Source organism: Schistocerca gregaria, chromosome 2, assembly GCF_023897955.1.
Source record: "Schistocerca gregaria isolate iqSchGreg1 chromosome 2, iqSchGreg1.2, whole genome shotgun sequence".
Taxonomy (NCBI): domain Eukaryota; kingdom Metazoa; phylum Arthropoda; class Insecta; order Orthoptera; family Acrididae; genus Schistocerca; species Schistocerca gregaria.
Genome location: NC_064921.1, coordinates 849530415 through 849550522, shown reverse-complemented (window position 1 = coordinate 849550522; position 20108 = coordinate 849530415). Strand labels below are relative to the sequence as shown.

Here is a 20108-nt window from a genome sequence, read left to right as displayed (position 1 = left end):
GATCGACAACTAGAGGAAGCAAAGTGAGCAGAAGCAATGTGAGTGAACATCACTAGATGCTCTTCGCTTGCAGTTGCTTACCATTTACACCAGAGAATTCTCAGTAGCTTGTGTTTACTGGCAGAAGAAGTCACACACACCAAATTGGAGAATAACGATGTTAATGCTGGCATTAACAAAGGAAATAATATATGTTCTGTACAATGTTCACAGAACATTCTCTTTCAGTAACCTTTGATCTAGTTTACTGTTTGCTCTGAAAATTATACCAATAATACAAGTGTGTCTGTAAATTTTGATGATGTATGAATTGGAACGCACATTGCTCCTCCATTGACGGCAGTTGATTTAGGGTAGTGATATTCCTGGTATCCGTGTATCAAGCATTATGAGGTTCTTTGTGTATCAGATGTTAGGAGAATACCCATTTAAGAGGTAGATAGGATTATGAGGCAGTACGAAATTGTATGTACATCTGGGTCACAATAACAAAGTGACTGAGTTAGTCATGGAAAGCAGTGGTGTTGGTTAGCTGTTTTTGTACACCGCTCTCTCTGCAACAGTAACAGCAGTAGAATTCAGTTCGTAATTCTTTCATGCATTTCCTTGTAACATGTAGTACTGATATCACATTGTAGCTTCATAGTAGCTTCAACACTTTGGTGCTCACCTTCATAATTAGCTGCAGATATTTTTAAGTATTACAAAAAAATCAGCACAGAGAAACAAAGCGCATTATGGAAAAAGTACCACAAGTTATATTATAGGCCATCATCATTGTTCGCAGTTCAATATGAATACGTCGAACAAAATAGAAGGCACTCAAAGCTCATACTTTGCTTGTGTCTGTGATGTCTCTTTCGTAGACAATTAGCTGTCATTCGCTTTGTTATTATGATTTGGGTGTAGTTTAGTCAAGGCACACACAATGACAGACAAATTTAAATAAAGGAGATAGTGATCAAATATTTTAGAGGAGTAGGAGCGGGTAGGTTTGTAGGTGTAGTGAACACTAAGGAAAATCAAACTTAATAACAGTGTTGTGACAGATCAAAAATTAGTAGCCACTTATTGAGAGAATAAAACCATAAATGTATTGTAAACTGGAAAAATAATAATTTTAGCAGTGATGTATTCCATTTAATATTATCCAAAGCTTTCTCTAAATTTTAAAAGTGCTGTAAACAAAGGTTTTTTTCTTCATTCTATCTTTTAAGATAACGTCAGTTATTCATCAAGTGTTCCTACATTTCAGTGCAATCCAAACTGATCTTTCTTGAGATCAGCCTCTACCAATTTTACCATTCTTTTGTAGTAATTGATGGTGATACTTTGCTAGTACTTACACTTAAAAGCACCTATCTTCTTTGGAATAGTAATTATTTCCTTTTTTTTTTAAGTCCAAGGCTTTCACTTGTCTCATATATTGCACACAATTTTAAATGGTTTTGGTAAGACAGTTATTCTGAGAGAATGCAGTCTATGCAAAGGGCTTTATTTTGACTTAGGTCTTCCAGTGCTCTGTCAGATTCTTTTTGCAGTGTTCTCCCATCTTACCTACCTCCACTTACTACACAATTGTCCTCCTGTTTTTCCCCTTATATAGACCCTCTATATATTTCTTCGAGTTCCCAACTTTCCCCCTTTTTGCTTAATACTGGCTTGCCATCTAAGCACTTAACTTTGGCACCTCTGCTTCTTTTTTCTCCAAAGATCTAACTTTCCTACAGAGATGTCTATCTCATTGTCATGTATGCTTCCAAATCCTTGCATTTCTCTACTAGCAATTCCTACTTTGCCATATTGCAGTACATGCCTGTTTCATTTTTAAGATGATCTATAGGCCCCTGTTGCTTGCTTCATGTACTGCATTTTTATTTCTCTCGTTATCAGTTAGATTGTGTATTTGGCGTTATCGAGGATTTCTACTGAGCTTTGTCTTTTTGCCTGTTTGATCCTCTGTCGACTACAGTGACATCTCTGAAGGCTAGCTAATTGATCTTCTGTTGTGTGCTTTACCTCTGTCAATCTTTGCATAACACTCCAATTTTAAAATCTCAACATCCTCTAGTTCTTTAAGCTTATTCATATTTTTGTCTTTGATGTTCTACTTTTCTGGAATTTCCTCAGTTTTAATCTGTAGTTCATAACCAATAAATTATGGTGCTCTACATCTTCTCTGGAAATGTATTGCAATTAGAAATATGGCTTCAAAATCTATTGTATAAATCTATCTGCAACCTTCCAGTACCTCCAGGTCTCTTCAGTGTGTGTAACTTTTTCATAATTCTTAAACAGAGTGCATTTAATCATTGCTCTCAGGCAACTTCCTCTTTCATTGCATTTCTCCCTGACCATATTCTCCTACTATTTTTCCTGTTGTTTATTTTCCTATTCTCCAATCTAGTCTCCCATAACAGTTAAATTTTTGTTCCTCTCAAGTCTCAGTTTCCGTATCTTCCATACACCCTTTCGGTGTATAGGTGTTTGCAGAGTTAGTTGCATCTAAACATGTATTACTGTGGTGGTTTCATATTAATGTTGGCTATGATAATGCCTTCATTGCTATTCATTCTTATTTCCTTAGTAATTATGAGAAATAATCCTGCATTATTAATGTCTGATTTTGTGATAGTCCTGTGCGCACCAAAAGACCTGTTACTATATACACAAGTTTTGCAAACGATGGTTGTGTGATGATTACTTAGGGAAAATAAGATGTAACTAATTGCTCATAATAGTTTTGCTAATAACATTTCACATTTTGTTTTGGTGGTGGTTTAAAGAAATAGTAATTCAGTCAATTTGCCCTTTGCTGTGCTTAGTGACTGATAAGAATTACCAACTGCCAGTTCTAACAGTTTATAGTAAAAAGTGGAAAGATTTTTTATGATTAGTACTCAGTTTACTGAAACTGAACGAATGAAAAAATTAATTCCTAAATATTATTAATTTTAAATTTTCCTGTAAAACGTTAGGTACTACTGCCATTAATGATAAAATTGTATATTTCACTGTTTTATAACACTAAATTTTTTGCCTATGTGGTCAAATGTTGTAAAGTACCAACCTGATTCTTCATAGTGAATGCCACAATTTAGGTTGCACTTTTTCACACATTTTTTATTTGCCTCTGTTATACTGTTTGGACAATGACCAATTTTTCTCTTCTGTGAAAATATTACTATGTACAATCATATCACAAATAACTGTGGGTTCATCACCAGAATTACTCAGCCGGCCGCGGTGGTCTCGCGGTTCTAGGCGCGCAGTTCGGAACCGTGCGACTGCTACGGTCGCAGGTTCAAATCCTGCCTCGGGCATGGATGTGTGTGATGTCCTTAGGTTAGTTAGGTTTAAGTAGTTCTAAGTTCTAGGGGACTAATGACCACAGCAGTTGAGTCCCATAGTGCTCAGAGCCATTTAGAATTACTCATGTGAATTGCAAAATAATCAAAATACTTATTAGACTACCATTCATCACTGGACAATGCTTCAGTAATAAGTCACTAAACAAAGTAATAAAGTGTGGCACAAAAACTCTCCATATTTGCATAAAAAAAGGCCACAGTTTACATATTGTCCTGTAGTATTCAACTAGAAGTACCTTGCAGTTGTTCATGTAGTCTGGTCAGTAACTAATTTCACAGTGTTCAACAACAGGTCTTTTAAGTGACAATGACAGCATAAGCTTTCTAAAAAACACCACATTTAAGTCAAAATATTCATTAATTTGAGTTACAGAAATCACTTGGAAGTTTAATTTCCCCAGTTGTAAGTACACAGATTTCAGCACACAGCACATTGCTTAATGTGAGTCAATATTTGAAGCATAGGTGTTACACGCTTACTAGCTCGACTGGGACTGGGTACAGACTGTTGACTGAGTGATGTCCAACTGTTCAAAGACTGCTGTGTGAACAAATTATTTCATAAACTTCAGAGTCATTTGAAAATCACCTAGGTTAATTTTTTTCTATTCATAATGGACTATAAACATGATAAAAATTTGATTTACAAGAAATTGGGTAGTCAAGAAATTTAGACAGATCTGTAGAATAGATTTATGCAGCAGCATTGGAAATACCTAAATAGTATGGCATACATTGTGAAAATTATTTTTCTTTGTTGTTGCGGCAGTGACAGTCTTCAGTCCAGAGTGTATTTTGATGCAGCTCTCCATGCTAATCTATCCTGTGAAAGGCTCATCATCTCTGAATAACTTCTGCAGTCTACGTCCTTTTGAATCTGCTTAGTGTATTCATCTCTTGCTCTCCTCCTATCATTTTCACACTCCACACGTCCCTCCAGTACTAAATTTGTGAGCTGTGCGGTCTGAGGCGCCTTGTCATGGTCCACACGGCTCACCCCGTCAGAGGTTAGTCCTCCCTCGGGCATGGGCGTGTGTGTTGTCCTTAGTGTAAGTTAGTTTGTTAGATTAAGTAGTGGGTAAGTTTAGGAACCGATAACCTCAGCAGTTTAGTCCCATAAGACCTTACCACAAATTTCCAAAACTAAATTGGTGATCCCTTGATGTCTCAGAACGTGTCCTATCAACTGATCCCTTCTTCTAGTAAAGTTGTCACAAATTCATCTTCCCCATTTCTGTTCAGTACCTCCTCATTGGTTATGTGACCCACCTATCTAATCTTCAACATTCTTCTTTATCACCACATTTCGAAAGCTTCTATTCTCTTCTTGTCCAAACTATTCATCATCTGTTTCACTTCCATACATGGCTGCACTACATACAAATAATTTCAGAAACTACTTCCTTACACTTAAATCTATACTCGATGTTAACAAATTACTCTTCTTCAGAAACACTTTCCTTGCCATAGCCAGTCTACGTTTTATATCCTCTCTACTCTGACCATCATCAGTTATTTTGCTCCCCAAATAGCAATACTCATTTACTATTGTAAGAGTGTCATTTCCTAAGCTAATTCTCTCAGCATTGCCTTATTTAATTAGACTACATTCCATTATCCTTGGCTGGCAGGTGTGGCCGAGTGGTTCTAGGCACTTCAGTGCGGAACTGTGCTGCTGCTATAGTCACAGGTTCGAATCCTGCCTTGGGCATGGATGTGTGTGATGTCAATAGGTTTAGGTAGTTCTAAGCCTAGGGGACTGATGACCTCAGATGTTAAGTCCCGTAGTGTTTAGAGCCATGTTTGAAGCATTATCCTTGTTTTGCTTTTGTACATGTTCACCTTATATCCTCCTCTCAATACACTGTCAATTCTGTTCAACTACTCTTCCAGGTCCTTTGCTGTCTCAGAAACCTTGAGGTTGCTGATGACATTTGAATTCTTTCAGTTGCTTCTCCATGGATTTTAATTCCTACTCCGAATTTTTGTTTCCTTATCTGCTTGCTCAATATACAGATTGAATAGCATCAGGGGTAGACTACAACCCTGTGTCATTCCCTTCTCAACCAGTGCTTCCCTTTCGTGCCCCCTCGACTTTTATGACTGCCGTTTGGTTTCTACAAATTGCAAATAGCCTTTCACTCCCTGTATTTTACGCCTGCCAGAATTTGAAAGAGAGTATTCCAGTCAACATTGTCAAAATCTTTCTCTAAGTCTACAAATGCTAGATACATAGGGTTGCTTTTCCTTAATTTATCTTCTAAGATAAATCGTAGGGTCGGTATTGCCTCGCATATTCCACCATTTCTACGGAACCTAAACTAATCCTTCACGAGGTCGGTTTCTACCAGTTTTTCCATTTGTCTGTAAAGAATTCATGTTAGTATTTTACAACTTTGACTTATTAATCTGATAGTTTGGTAATTTTAAAACCTGTTAACACCTGCATTCTTTGGGATTGAAATTATTACATATTTCTTGAAATCTGAATGTATTTCACCTGTCTCGTAGATCTTGTTAATGAGATGGAAGAGTTTATTTTATAGTACATTAAAACCTTAATTAGTGGCGTAATCGGTCAGTTAATGAGCGATGCCATCTGGTTTGTAAAAAACAGAGCAACAAAAATAGTGTCAAAGTTCAGAATCTAACAAACCTAAAGGGAAAATTGTGGATATCTTAAGTTTAAATAGCATTTATCTTGTAAGTTAGTTAGTTTCAGGTATCAAAGTATATTATCAGAAAGAATGGGATACTGCTTTCAAACGAGTTGTAAAAATATTTCAGATTGCGCCAGTTAGCGCATTATATATTGTAGTAGAACCTTCAATTGGCCATCGCTTCCAAATAATAAAACTTCTAGTTAAATTAGCTGCATCATTGAAATCAGCATGTTCAATCTAATGTTCTGGATAATGAATTTAAATAGAACTTCACCTAAATAACACTTTGCAATATGAAAGTACATGTTAATAATTTTTTGTGCAACTATATTAAAAATACAGTGAACTATTTGGAAAAATGTTATTGATAGGAGTAGAAGACATAACGATGGTGAGTTTCCAACTTACTACATCTGAAGGTGAAGATGCTATAGTCCTTACTCAGGACTCTTTGAAACACAGTATTGGTTTACTATGACAGCAAGAACTTTTACTTTGGAGTGACAAATGTACGATTACAGTATTTTGGACTGACCTTCATTAGTTATTTTATGTCCTGTGAATCATGATTGTGCTATTTCGCAGTGATATGGAAGGAATGAGGCACTTTCAGAATTGTACACTTTCTCGCAAGGAGAGGTCCCCAAGGCTGGGATCTGGGAACTTTTTTACCATCTATATGGTGATGTTCGCATCACACCCAGCAGCCATGTGCCCTGGTGGGTCCTCATTTGCGACTAATAGACAAATAATATTTTGTGATTTTGTGTGATGCTCAAGAGCTTTAAATAAAGTAGTATTACCCAGACTAGTGGTGCAGTGTAATGGTTAAAGTACATTACATTACAGAATGTTGTGGGTTCATATCACATCAGGAACATTGAAATTTTTTTGTTTTTAAATCTGTATAAATTACTTTCACCATTTTTATTCTATTAATTAGTTTAAATGTAACTTTTTATTTCTAATCCTTTGTCACATCATTTTAATCATTGTTTTAATTTTTTATTTGCTCCCATTTTTCTTTATTTTCTATTTGAAATCTATTTGCATGTGAATCAGTTGTCACAAATTCACTGACATTATAGTGAGCAATAAAGTTATTTACAAATTCTTGGTGACACTCACGAAGAGGTGCAGATCACTCTACCCTTCTGCAGCTTCACAGAGCTCTGATACAGTCTCGTCTTGATTATGGGAGTCAGGTACAAGGTATGGCATCAACCTCAGCGTTGTGGACACTGGATCCAGTACACCACTGCGGGATTCAACTTGCAACAGGAGCGTTTTGAACTGGCCCTGTGAACAGCTTACTCATGAAGGTTGGGGTTCCTTCCTTGCGGATTGGGTGCCAGCAACAGCTTGTTAATTAGGCTACACATGTTTGCAGTTTCTCTAAGCATCCAAATTAACATTCCTCTTTTCAAACAAGGAAATCCATCTCCTGCAATGGTGACCCAGATCAGGGATTACGATTGCAATCTGCATCCGGTCCCTCCTCTCTAAACTCCAGCTGTTTCTCCACCATTCCTCGTCCAGACCCACTCATGTATACCTCTGTGGTGCATCCTTTGGCCACAGCTTCATCTTGACCTATCACAAGGTCCATACTTGGTGCATCCTGGGATTCAGAGGTAGTGGTTTGCTGGTCATGTAGGCTTTGCTTATACTCAAGCAGGACATACTGAACTGCACTCCTTGCTGCATGGCTGTAGTGTTTTCACTGTGGCATTGCGCCAAAACTTGGTCATGGCTATCCAGGGTCCCCTGTATGTCCGTGAACAATACCTCTGCCTGGACCTTGGACGACATTGGGATCCCGGGAAATGAAACTGCTGATAGATTAGCCAAACTGGCTACCAATAAACCAACACTGGAGATAGGTATTCTGGAAACGGACAAAACATAAAGTTATAGGGATCATGAATATGGAGTGGCTCATTCAGACTTCAGATATTTAGTGTCCTTTATCAATGTAGTTCATTTGGTGGAAGTCCTCCATGCAGGCCTCTTGCAAGGACACTACCATCCTTTGCTGCCGCTGCATGAGCCATACTTGGCTGACCCACGATCAAGTCCTAAATCGGCTGACCCACGATCAAGTCCTAAATCGGCTGACCCACGATCAAGTCCTAAATCTGCTGACCCACGATCAAGTCCTAAATCGGCTGACCCACGATCAAGTCCTAAATCGGCTGACCCACGATCAAGTCCTAAATCGGCTGACCCACGATCAAGTCCTAAATCGGCTGACCCACGATCAAGTCCTTTTGCACTGTAGGCCATCTCTGATGTACAGTTGTGTACACCTATATCTTCGAGGGAAAAGGGGCTGATGACCTAGTAGTTTGGTCCCTTTAATCATCCAACCAATCAACCATATGTTCATACCTTCAACAGCCTGCAATGGGGCACTGTGCCACACCCCTTCATGACATAGGGAATCTGCCTGTTGCCCTTCATCTGTAGTTCGCAGTATATCATGAGAAAAAAGTGTAAGTTGTTTCACATGAGCAATACATTTATGTTATTCAAACTGAGAATGTGTTCAAGGATTCTGCAACAGACATGTTAGGAATATTTATCTGGAATTTTGCGATCCGTTCTTTCACTCTCCTTATATCAGGGTGTATACGACCCTTTAGATCTGGGAAAATCTGGAGTTTTTTCATCCTGGAGAAAACCAGGAAAAACCCCGGAATATTTTAGAATTCCGGGAATTATTGTTCTAGTTTTTAGTTAAATTTTTGTAAATTTGACGAGAGGAGGAAAAAAACTTAAATTGCAAAGGAAATTTGTCATGCAATGACACACACACACACACACACACACACACACACACACACACACACACACAGTTCTCATACAAAAGTGTGCCAACAGCAAAATGTGTCAAAGGCTTTAGGAAGACCATGCAATGCTTCATAACAAAAAATTGCTTCCGATGATTGTGAAGTCACAACTGTTTACATTAGATTCATTTTAGCAGTTGCGAACGGGCTCATGTGTATGCGCACTTCAGTCTCATTTGAGGTGTAGATTCTTCCGCTTCTGGCTAGAGGAATGTGGCTGTTGATGTGCAAGCAGTCACAGCGAGCAGCTAGATGCTACTGGAAAAAGGGGGCTCAAAATTAATATTCTTGACGAAAAAAACTTGTTTCACAAAGCACCTAGCATCCAGGGCACGTCTATCGATTATTCATGTGATTTTGAAACGCATCCCTGTTGGTTTTTGTGAACACATTGTAAGTTGGTTTCTGAATGAATCGTATGTTAATTTTTGAATGCGTGTGTAGTGTACGTGATGTCTCAGGTCATGAGAATCCTCATCGCATCTAGAAATAAACTTTCCACAGACAAAAGGGGACGGGGCTATAAGAGCTAAGCAGAATAAAGCCGAACAGATGAATGCCAATTACTGTCTGATTATGTGGTTGGTTGGGTTTTGCGAATGATCAGCATTGTTATAATTACTGGCGAAATCCGTGGATTCAGATTACCAGAGTGGAAATAAACAACTAACAGAAATAGCAGATGAGAGAGACTACGTATTATCTTCTCGGTGTATCCAAGAAAATGAAGTTTTGACAGAAAATTTTTGGCCAGATGCTACACTAGTAAGGACCAGTTGTACAGTCTCCAGCTAGCAGCCGCTTAAGTTCTATTCTGGAAGTAACGCAGAAAATGTGTTGTACAAACATGTAAGAATGCCTAATCGGTGAATAATCGTGGGATAACTAAACCGGTGATTCTGGCAGGGTTAGTGAAGTTAGTTAGCAAACAAATTTTGACAATAGGAGTAGTAGCTACATAATTGGTGATGACAAGATTGTTTTTTAGAATAAGGAAGGATAAGAAGCGGGGACATCACAAAAATTATGGAAGAATGACGATTCCAAATTTATACAAAAATTTCGTAATGCTACTTTTCGATCTCGTGCTTCAGAAACTGGTGCGTCTGAATGAAATATGAAACTATTTCCTAACATAAAGCTTTTTGCTTGTAGTAGGCCTAATAGGCATTTGATATTGGTACTTAGTGAATTATATTCTGTCGTGTTATAAAAATGACCATAGTAGAAAGGCGTGTTTTGTTTTATCTAGCAGACAGTGACAAAATAGACTTAATCAGATCAAGAAACCACACCACTCTTAGCTATTATTTGTATTAACAGCTTTTTCAGTAATAGATAACGGCATTTCAGTTTTTCATGTAGCGAAACATTTGACGAACTTCGAGGTAATAAATTCTTTCGCAGAAAGGAAAGCATGCCGTGTAAAGCTGTAGCAAGATCAGAGAGAGAAAATTCTAGGAGCCAAGAACTGAAGAAATGTGTACTTTCTTGCTTGTCTCTTGCCTTTATTGGTTTTATGTAGCCTACATTTAATTTTGTCACAAAACATCAGGTCATTAGCTAATAGGCCATAAAGAGTGCAAATTTTCAGAAGAGTTCTTGTTCTCCTGATTACAAATAATCTCATCCACTATTAATTGCGAAATTAATAAATTTTTTTTAGTATTGACCCGATTCGCAAATATCGTAGATCCAGGGCTGATGGGCAGAGCAGTCTAAGTTATAGTGGGTAGTATCCATGTGACCCATACATTTAGTAATTTTGCTGCTTCCCCTTTGTTTACTCTCCTGTCAGGAACTATCAAGTGAATTAAAATACATTCACACAATTACAGAAGGCTAAAATATTTTGTTAGTTTCAGATTTTATTTCATTTCCACTGTTCTGACAGTCCAGCATTAATCGCCTTGCAGAACAAGGAAGTTATTTTTGTCTGTTTGCTAAAGAAATTGGACGTTTATTAACTTTTTCCACAGAGGTAGTCAATGTATTTAAAATTAATTCTACAGTACTGGCTAGTTTAAACTGTTCACTGCTTTTCAAGTGGATGTTTTCATCTTCAAACGTGTGGCATTATGCAGTAATAAAGAACCAAACATGAGATAATACAATACTGGTGCTCCAAGAAAATTTACATCCCGAAAACCATACTGAAAAGCTTAACATCAGGTTGAGGTCTTCTTCATTGGGAATCTGGACATACGAATATGCACTTTAAGTGTGCAATTTAAATGTGCACATTTTAGTGTGGTTCAAAAAAATTCCGATGCTCTTGGATTATCCTCTGATGTCTTGTTTCTTTTATGACATAATGCATGATCTTTCAATGTTCTACACGTACGTACATATGGGCTTTCTGCGTCATTGTAGCTGCGCAAGTGCCATGTCACCTGTTACCAGCGCTGTCTGGCAACTGCTGAAATGAACCTATTTCTAACAGTTCGTGGGGAAAAAATGCAAATGTTTGTGTTTGAAAAGCGTTACTTTCAAAGGAAATATCATTTGACATAAGTTGAACTATGTGTGGGAATGTACCATGAATTTCTTAAATCACGAGCATTTGACTCTCATTTAAAAATCAGTGATGATCCATTTAGAAGAATTTATAACCCTGAAGATCAGACATTTATGTCAGTAATAAAAATTTTACTGAAACATTTGCGTGATATATCTGAAAGTGTAACATGCACAAAAAGATCAACATTATATACGAAAGCTTGCAGTTTATTAACCTTAGAGACCAATATTACATTTGAAAGCTTTGCTTTTCTTTTAGCAACACTGTGTATATTAATTTAAACCATTAACCTTCCTATTTGTGTGTTCATGCTTACTTAACAGTGATGTTGCTGTTGGCTGACTACATCATGTGTCCTATGCTCTAAATATCTGTCATCAGCTGGCGAGATCACGTGACATAAGCTGTGACTGGCTTACAAAAGCGCATCGCAATCTCGATATCAGTGATTCGGAAAGTAACGTGCGGTGAGGTGTAATTTGAATGTATACTTTTGTAATACGTTGCTCCACATCAAAGGTATTTCCAAAACAGGTCTTCTTCCCTAATTTTGTTTTGTGAAGTGCTGTCAAATTCTATGCCTGTGTATAGAACCGTAACCATAGGTTTTGCAGTTCAGGGGAAAAATATACTGTCACTTAACTCTGAAAAAGTGTGTTTACACCCAGGAGAAAGTGTGTTTTTAACTGGTAAATCCAGGAGAAATCTGGGAATGTTTTTCCTTCTCCACGTATACACCCTGTATATACAGCAGCTATATGAACGTTTTTCCAGTCACTTGTGACTTTTGCGCTGGGTGAGAGATTTGTGATAAGCTAGGTAAGGGGCAAATACTGTAGAGAACTCTTTGAAAAACTGAAATGGTGTTCCATATGGACCCGGAGACTTATTTATTTTGAACTCTTTCAGATGTTTCTCTATGCCAGAGATGCTTATCACTGTCATCCATATGGCAGTCTGTTCTGCTTGTGGGGAATGCACCTTAAGAATTACACTGCTACCAGTCTGTGCATTGGTACTTTTTCAAGGTTCTAGATCATCATGTAAAATTCAGAATTTTTTCTTCAATTACTCACAAATGAGGTCTCATAAGGGTGAATTGACTGCAGCATGTTATACCTGGGGCCCTAACCTATACACACATATAGCTTAGTGGTCATCAGAAGTTTTAGTTCAAGAACAGAACTTATCAGTTGGTATGAAAATTAGTATGGCGAGAGTCCTCAGTAGACGAGCATTTGTAGCATAAGTTAGCTGACAGCCCCCCCCCCCCCCCCCCCCCCCAAAGTACTGAGCACGGCACCATTTGAAACACATCAGGTAGATTATTCTGTTTGAGGTCCCTGCCAACCTTAGCAGCTCCAGAGTTGTAAAACTGTAAAGGACTGATGAAGTATTGCTGTGTTGTCTGTGTGAGTAGATGCATAGTTGATAAATAATATTAATTATATTTCAATGTAGTATGCGCTACGAGAGATAACAAATGTTTTGAATGTCATTTTTTGTTCTACCCATTCCATGTTGTTGTTGAGGTCTTCAGTCCTGAGACTGGTTTGATGCAGCTCTCCATGCTACTCTATCCTGTGCAAGCTTCATCATCTCCAAGTACCTATTGCAACCTACATCCTTCTAAATCTCCTTCGTGTATTCATCTCTTGGTCTCCCTCTAAGATTTTTACCCTCCACGCTGCCCTCCAATACTAAATTCGTGATCCCTTGATGCCTCAACACATGTCCTACCAACCGATCCCTTCTTCTAGTCAAGTTGTGCCACATGTTCCTCTTCTCCCCAGTTCTATTCAATGCCTCCTCATTAGTTATGTGATCTACCCATCTAATGTTCAGCATTCTTCTGTAGCACATTTCGAAAGCTTCTATTCTCTTCTTGTCTAAACTATTTATTGTTCACGTTTCACTTCCATACATGGCTACACTCCATACAAATACTTTCAGAAAAGATTTCCTTACACTTAAATCTATACTCGATGTTAACAAATTTCTCTTCTTCAGAAACGCTTTCCTTGCCATTGCCAGTCTACATTTTATATCTTCTCTACTTCAACCATCATCAGTTATTTTGCTCCCCAAATATCAGAACTCATTTACTACATTGTCTCATTTCCTAATCTAATTCCCTCAGCATCACCCGACTTAATTCGACTACATTCCTTTATCCTCGTTTTGCTTTTGTTGTTGTTCATGTTATACCCTCCTTTCAAGACACTGTCCATTCCATTCAACTGCTCTTCCAAGTCCTTTGCTGTCTCTGACAGAATTACAATGTCATCGTCGAACCTCAGTTTTTATTTCTTCTCCATGGATTTTAATACCTACTCCGAACTTTTCTTTCTTTTTCTTTACTGCTTGCTCAATATATAGATTGAATAGCATCGGGGGGAGGCTACAACCCTGTATCACTCCCTACCCAACCACTGCTTCCCTCTCATGTCCCTCGACTCTTATAACTGTCATATGGCTTTGGTACAAATTGTAAATAGCCTTTCACTCCCTGTACTTTATTCCTGCCACCTTCAGAATTTGAAAGAGAGTATTCCAGTCAACATTGTCAAAAGCTTTCTCTAAGTCTACAAATGCTAGAAATGTGGGGTTGCCTTTCCTTAATCTTTCTTCTAAGATAAGTTGGAACACGTGAGGCAATACTGACCTTTACAACATTTCTACGGAATCCAAACCCATTAAACCCATTAAACTGATAGTCCGGCAATTCTAACATCTGTCAACACCTGCTTTCTCTGGGATTGGGATTATTATATTCTTCTTGAAGTCTGAGGGTATTTCGCCTGTCTTCTACATCTTGCTCACCAGATGGTAGTTTTTTGTCAGGACTGGCTCTCCCAAGGCCGTCAGTAGTTCCAATGGAATGTTGTCTACTCCCGTGCCTTGTTTAGACTCAGGTCTTTCAGTGCTCTGTCAACCTCTTCACGCAGTATCGTATCTCCCATTTCATCTTCATCTACATTCTCTTCCATTTCCATAATATTGTCCTCAAGTACATCGCCCTTGTATAGACCCTCTATATACTCTTTCCACCTTTCTGCTTTCCCTTCTTTGCTTAGAACTGGGTTTTCATATGAGCTATTGATATTCATACAAGTGGTTCTCTTTTCTCCAAAGGTCTCTTTAATTTTCCTGTAGGCTGTATCTATCTTACCTCTAGTGATACAAGCCTCTACATCCTTACATTTTATCATCTAGCCATGCCTGCTTAGCCATTTTGCACTTCCTGTCGATCTCATTTTTGAGGCGTTTGTATTCCTTTTTGCCTGCTTCATTTACTGCATTTTTATATTTTCTCCTTTCATCAATGAAATTCAGTATTTCTTCTGTCACCCAAGGATTTCAACTATCCCTTGTCTTTTTAGCTACTTGATCCTCTGCTGCCTTCACTACTACATCCCTCAAAGCTACCCATTCTTCTTCTACTGTATTTCTTTCCCCCATTCCTGTCAGTTGTTCCCTTATGCTCTCCCTGAAACTCTGTACACCCTATGGTTCTTCAAGTTTATCCAGGTTCCATCTCCTTAAATCCCCACCTTTTTGCAGTTTCTTCAGTTTTAATCTACAGCTCATAACCAATAGATTGTGGTCAGAGTCCACATCTGCCCCTGGAAATGTCTTAAAATTTAAAACCTGTTTCCTAAATCTCTGTCTTACCATTATATAAACTATCTGATACCTTTTAGTATCTCCAGGGTTCTTCCATGTATAGCATTGTATTACACCAACCTTAATTTAATTTTATATTCCTCGCTGCAAATGCAGGGTGGTTCCATGACGCTGTTACAAACTTCAAAGAATGGTGTAGAAGGGTAAATGTGTCAATTTGAGGTAAGAGGTTCTGGTCTGCAATTGACTGAGCGATTGTTATAGGTGAAAATAAATCAAAGACCCATGACAATGGAATAGATGACTGGCACTGTTGGTGCTAAGGTTACAGGGTAGTCAACTTACGCAAGTGCTACTGTGGACGAAACCAAGAAACAAAGTGCAGGAAAAATGGCTCTAAAAAACACAACTTCAGAACTATAGAACTATGAGCACATCATAATCTTCGCTACTGTAAAACATACCTCTCTGAAACTGCCTGTAACTCTTAAAGTACATAGACATACCTTATCTTGGATTGATGCGTTTATGCTTCATCATCCTTGAAAGTTTGTAATGTCACGCAGTCATCTTGTATATACCACATTCAAAGACGATGCATCCCTAATAATGAGCATTCACAGATCCACGTTACTTCCATCTGAAATTTATACTACAGCAGCTGATGAGTAAAAGTAGTGCACAGCTGTGTGTTTTCAGTACTGGAAGACAGACAAGAAAAAATTTCCCCCCTCACATCCTCTACCCCTGTATTGGCTGCACTACGTAACCCTTTACCCTTTAGATAAGTGGCAGAATTGACAATTGTCAAATAAAATAAATCACATTTTGCAATATTACTGTATGTCTTCTTTTTTTTAGTGAGCTGTAAAAGTGCACTCTTAAACTCTTAAGGGCAGTCGACATTTGTGGATTCAGCTTGTTGTTGTTGTTGTTGTTGTTGTTGTTGTTGTTGTCTTCAGTCCTGAGACTGGTTTGATGCAGCTCTCCATGCTACTCTATCCTGTGCAAGCTGCTTCATCTCCCAGTACCTACTGCAACCTACATCCTTTTGAATCTGCTTAGTGTACTCATCTCTCGGTCTCCCTCTACGATTTTTACCCTCCACGCTGCCCTCCAACGCTAAATTTGTGATCCCTTGATGCCTCAAAACATGTCCTACCAACCGATCCCTTCTTCTAGTCAAGTTGTGCCACAAACTACTTCTCCCCAATCCTATTCAATACCTCCTCATTAGTTACGTGATCTATCCACCTTATCTTCAGTATTCTTTTGTAGCACCACATTTCGAAAGCTTCTATTCTCTTCTTGTCCAAACTAGTAATCGTCCATGTTTCACTTCCATACATGGCTACACTCCAAACAAATACTTTCAGAAACGACTTCCTGATACATAAATCTATATTCGATGTTAACAAATTTCTCTTCTTCAGGAACGCTTTCCTTGCCATTGCCAGTCTACATTTTATATCCTCTCTACTTCGACCATCATCAGTTATTTTACTTCCTAAATAGCAAAACTCCTTTACTACTTTAAGTGTCTGATTTCCTAATCTAATTCCCTCAGCATCACCCGATTTAATTTGACTACATTCCATTATCCTCGTTTTGCTTTTGTTGATGTTCATCTTATACCCTCCTTTCAAGACACTGTCCATTCCGTTCAACTGCTCTTCCAAGTCCTTTGCCGTCTCTGACAGAATTACAATGTCATCGGCGAACCTCAAAGTTTTTACTTCGTCTCCATGAATTTTAATACCTACTCCAAATTTTTCTTTTGTTTCCTTTACTGCTTGCTCAATATACAGATTGAATAACATCGGGGAGAGGCTACAACCCTGTCTCACTTCTTTCCCAACCACTGCTTCCCTTTCATGCCCCTCGACTTTTATGAATGCCATCTGGTTTCTGTACAAATTGTAAATAGCCTTTCGCTCCCTGTATTTTACCCCTGCCACCTTTAGAATTTGAAAGAGAGTATTCCAGTCAACATTGTCAAAAGCTTTCTCTAAGTCTACAAATGCTAGAAATGTAGGTTTGCCCTTCCTTAATTTTTCTTCTAAGGTAAGTCGTAAGGTCAGTATTGCCTCACATGTTCCAGTATTTCTATGGAATCCAAACTGATCTTCCCCGAGGTCGGCTTCTACCAGTTTTTCCATTCGTCTGTAAAGAACTCGCGTTAGTATTTTACAGCTGTGACTTATTAAACTGGTAGTTCGGTAATTTTCACATCTGTCAACACCTGCTTTCTTTGGGATTGGAATTGTTATATTCTTCTTGAAGTCTGAGGGTATTTCGCCTGTCTCATACATCTTGCTCACCAGCTGGTAGAGTTTTGTCATTACTGGCTCTCCCAAGGCCGTCAGTAGTTCTAATGGAATGTAGTCTACTCCGGGGGCCTTGTTTCGACTCAGGTCTTTCAGTGCTCTGTCAAACTCTTCACGCAGTATCGTATCTCCCATTTCGTCTTCATCTACATCCTCTTCTATTTCCATAATAATGTCCTCAAGTACATCACCCTTGTATAAACCTTCTATATACTCCTTCCACCTTTCTGCCTTCCCTTCTTTGCTTAGAACTGGGTTGCCATCTGAGCTCTTGATATTCATACACGTGGTTCTCTTCTCTCCAAAGGTCTCTTTAATTTTCCTGTAGGCATTATCTATCTTACCCATAGTGAGATAAGCTTCTACATCCTTACATTTGTCCTCTAGCCATCCCTGTTTAGCCATTTTGCACTTCCTGTCGATCTCATTTTTGAGACGTTTGTATTCCTTTTTGCCTGCTTCATTTACTGCATTTTTATATTTTCTCCTTTCATCAATTAAATTCAATATTTCTTCTGTTACCCAAGGATTTCTAGCAGCCCTCGTCTTTGTACCTACTTTATCCTCTGCTGCCTTCACTACTACATCCCTCAGAGCTACCCATTCTTCTTCTACTGTATTTCTTTCCCCTATTCCTGTCAATTGTCCCCTTATGCTCTCCCTGAAACTCTGTACAACCTCTGGTTCTTTCAGTTTATCCAGGTCCCATCTCCTTAATTTCCCACATTTTTGCAGTTTCTTCAGTTTTAATCTACAGGTCATAACCAATAGATTGTGGTCAGAGTCCACATCTGCCCCTGGAAATGTCTTACAACTTAAAACCTGGTTCCTAAATCTCTTACCATTATATAATCTATTTAATACCTTTTAGTACCTCCAGGGTTCTTCCACGTATACAACCTTCTTTCATGATTCTGAAACCAAGTGTTAGCTATGATTAAGTTGTGCTCCGTGCAAAATTCTACTAGGCGGCTTCCTCTTTCATTTCTTAGCCCCAATCCATATTCACCTACTATGTTTCCTTCTCTCCATTTTCCTACACTCGAATTCCAGTCACCCATTACTATTAAATTTTCATCTCCCTTCACTGTCTGAATAATTTCTTTTATTTCATCATACATTTCTTCAATTTCTTCGTCATCTGCAGAGCTAGTTGGCATATAAACTTGTACTACTGTAGTAGGTGTGGGCTTCGTATCTATCTTGGCCACAATAATGCGTTCACTATGTTGTTTGTAGTAGCTTACCCGCATTCCTATTTTCCTGTTCATTATTAAACCTACTCCTGCATTACCCCTATTTGATTTTGTGTTTATAACCCTGTAGTCACCTGACCAGAAGTCTCGTTCCTCCTGCCACCGAACTTCACTAATTCCCACCATATCTAACTTTAACCTATCCATTTCCTTTTTTAAATTTTCTAACCTACCTGCCCGATTAAGGGATCTGACATTCCACGCTCCGATCCGTAGGACGCCAGTTTTCTTTCTCCTGATAACGACATCCTCTTGAGTAGTCCCCGCCCGGAGATCCGAATGGGGGACTATTTTACCTCCGGAATATTTTACCCAAGAGGATGCCATCATCATTTAATCATACAGTAAAGCTGCATGTCCTCGGGAAAATTACGGCTGTAGTTTCCCCTTGCTTTCAGCCGTTCGCAGTACCAGCACAGCAAGGCCGTTTTGGTAATTGTTACAAGACCAGATCAGTCAATCATCCAGACTGTTGCCCCTGCAACTACTGAAAAGGCTGCTGCCCCTCTTCAGGAACCACATGTTTGTCTGGCCTCTCAACAGATACCCCTCCGTTGTGGTTGCACCTACGGTACGGCCATCTGTGTCGCTGAGGCACGCAAGCCTCCCCACCAACGGCAAGGTCCATGGTTCATGGGGGGGGGGGATTCAGCTTACTACATGTATATTACTATAAGATACGGCTGAGAACCATGGGCTGCACAAGTACCTTATTCGGGCCATGGTTTGATGATCTCTCTCTCTCTCTCTCTCTCTCTCTCTCTCTCTCTCTCTCTCTCTCTCTCTCTCTCCCCCATTTAGAATAGACATGGCTTGTTCGTACTAAAATGTCCTTCTAAACAAAAATAATCTGAGTACTAATGGTATAGTCGAGTAGCCAGTCTGAACTGCCAAACAGCTACTATTCTCATTTTCCTGTGATATTCTACATGAGTAAGTAATTCAGCAGTCCTTTCAATAAAGCCAGTAAATTTTAATTGAAGTTAATTGGAAGTTCAATTATTAGTAATCAGAAACTCTGTGTAATGCTGTCTGTATTGTATAGCCCAGAGCAAAATTTTTACTGCAGTCATTCGTTACTGTAAAATGGTTCCAGTAATTGGCATGTGGAATGGATAAGGTAAACCCAAGTGTCTTGGTCAGCAATTCAGAAATGATCCTGCTTCCATCCTTTCGATGTTAAATATTTTGTGAGTAATAATGGTGTGTGTGTGTGTGTGTGTGTGTGTGTGTGTGTGTGTGTGTGTGTGTGTGTGTGTGTGTCATAAAATTAAACAACACAATATTAGAGTGTTTCCTGTGATTGTTATGGTTTTTCTCTATTTTATTGGGTAACTAATGTCAGTATTAGATTGAGTCTCACAGATCCAGCTCACAGTGAACTCACCAATTTTGTTTTATTTCATTATAAGCTAAGAAATAGGCTTGCTATGCATTGAAGGCACTTCAGATTTTGAAGTTTTCTAAGTTATGTTTACTGCAACTCACAGA

At 38.6% G+C, this 20108-nt stretch overlaps 1 protein-coding gene across 3 annotated transcripts in view; it reads left to right on the top strand.

Annotated features, from left to right (window-relative positions):
* The window catches only part of LOC126335218 (meiosis regulator and mRNA stability factor 1), a 219294-nt gene that overhangs the window by 182152 nt on the left and 17034 nt on the right, over nt 1-20108 (top strand). The window lies entirely within an intron of this gene.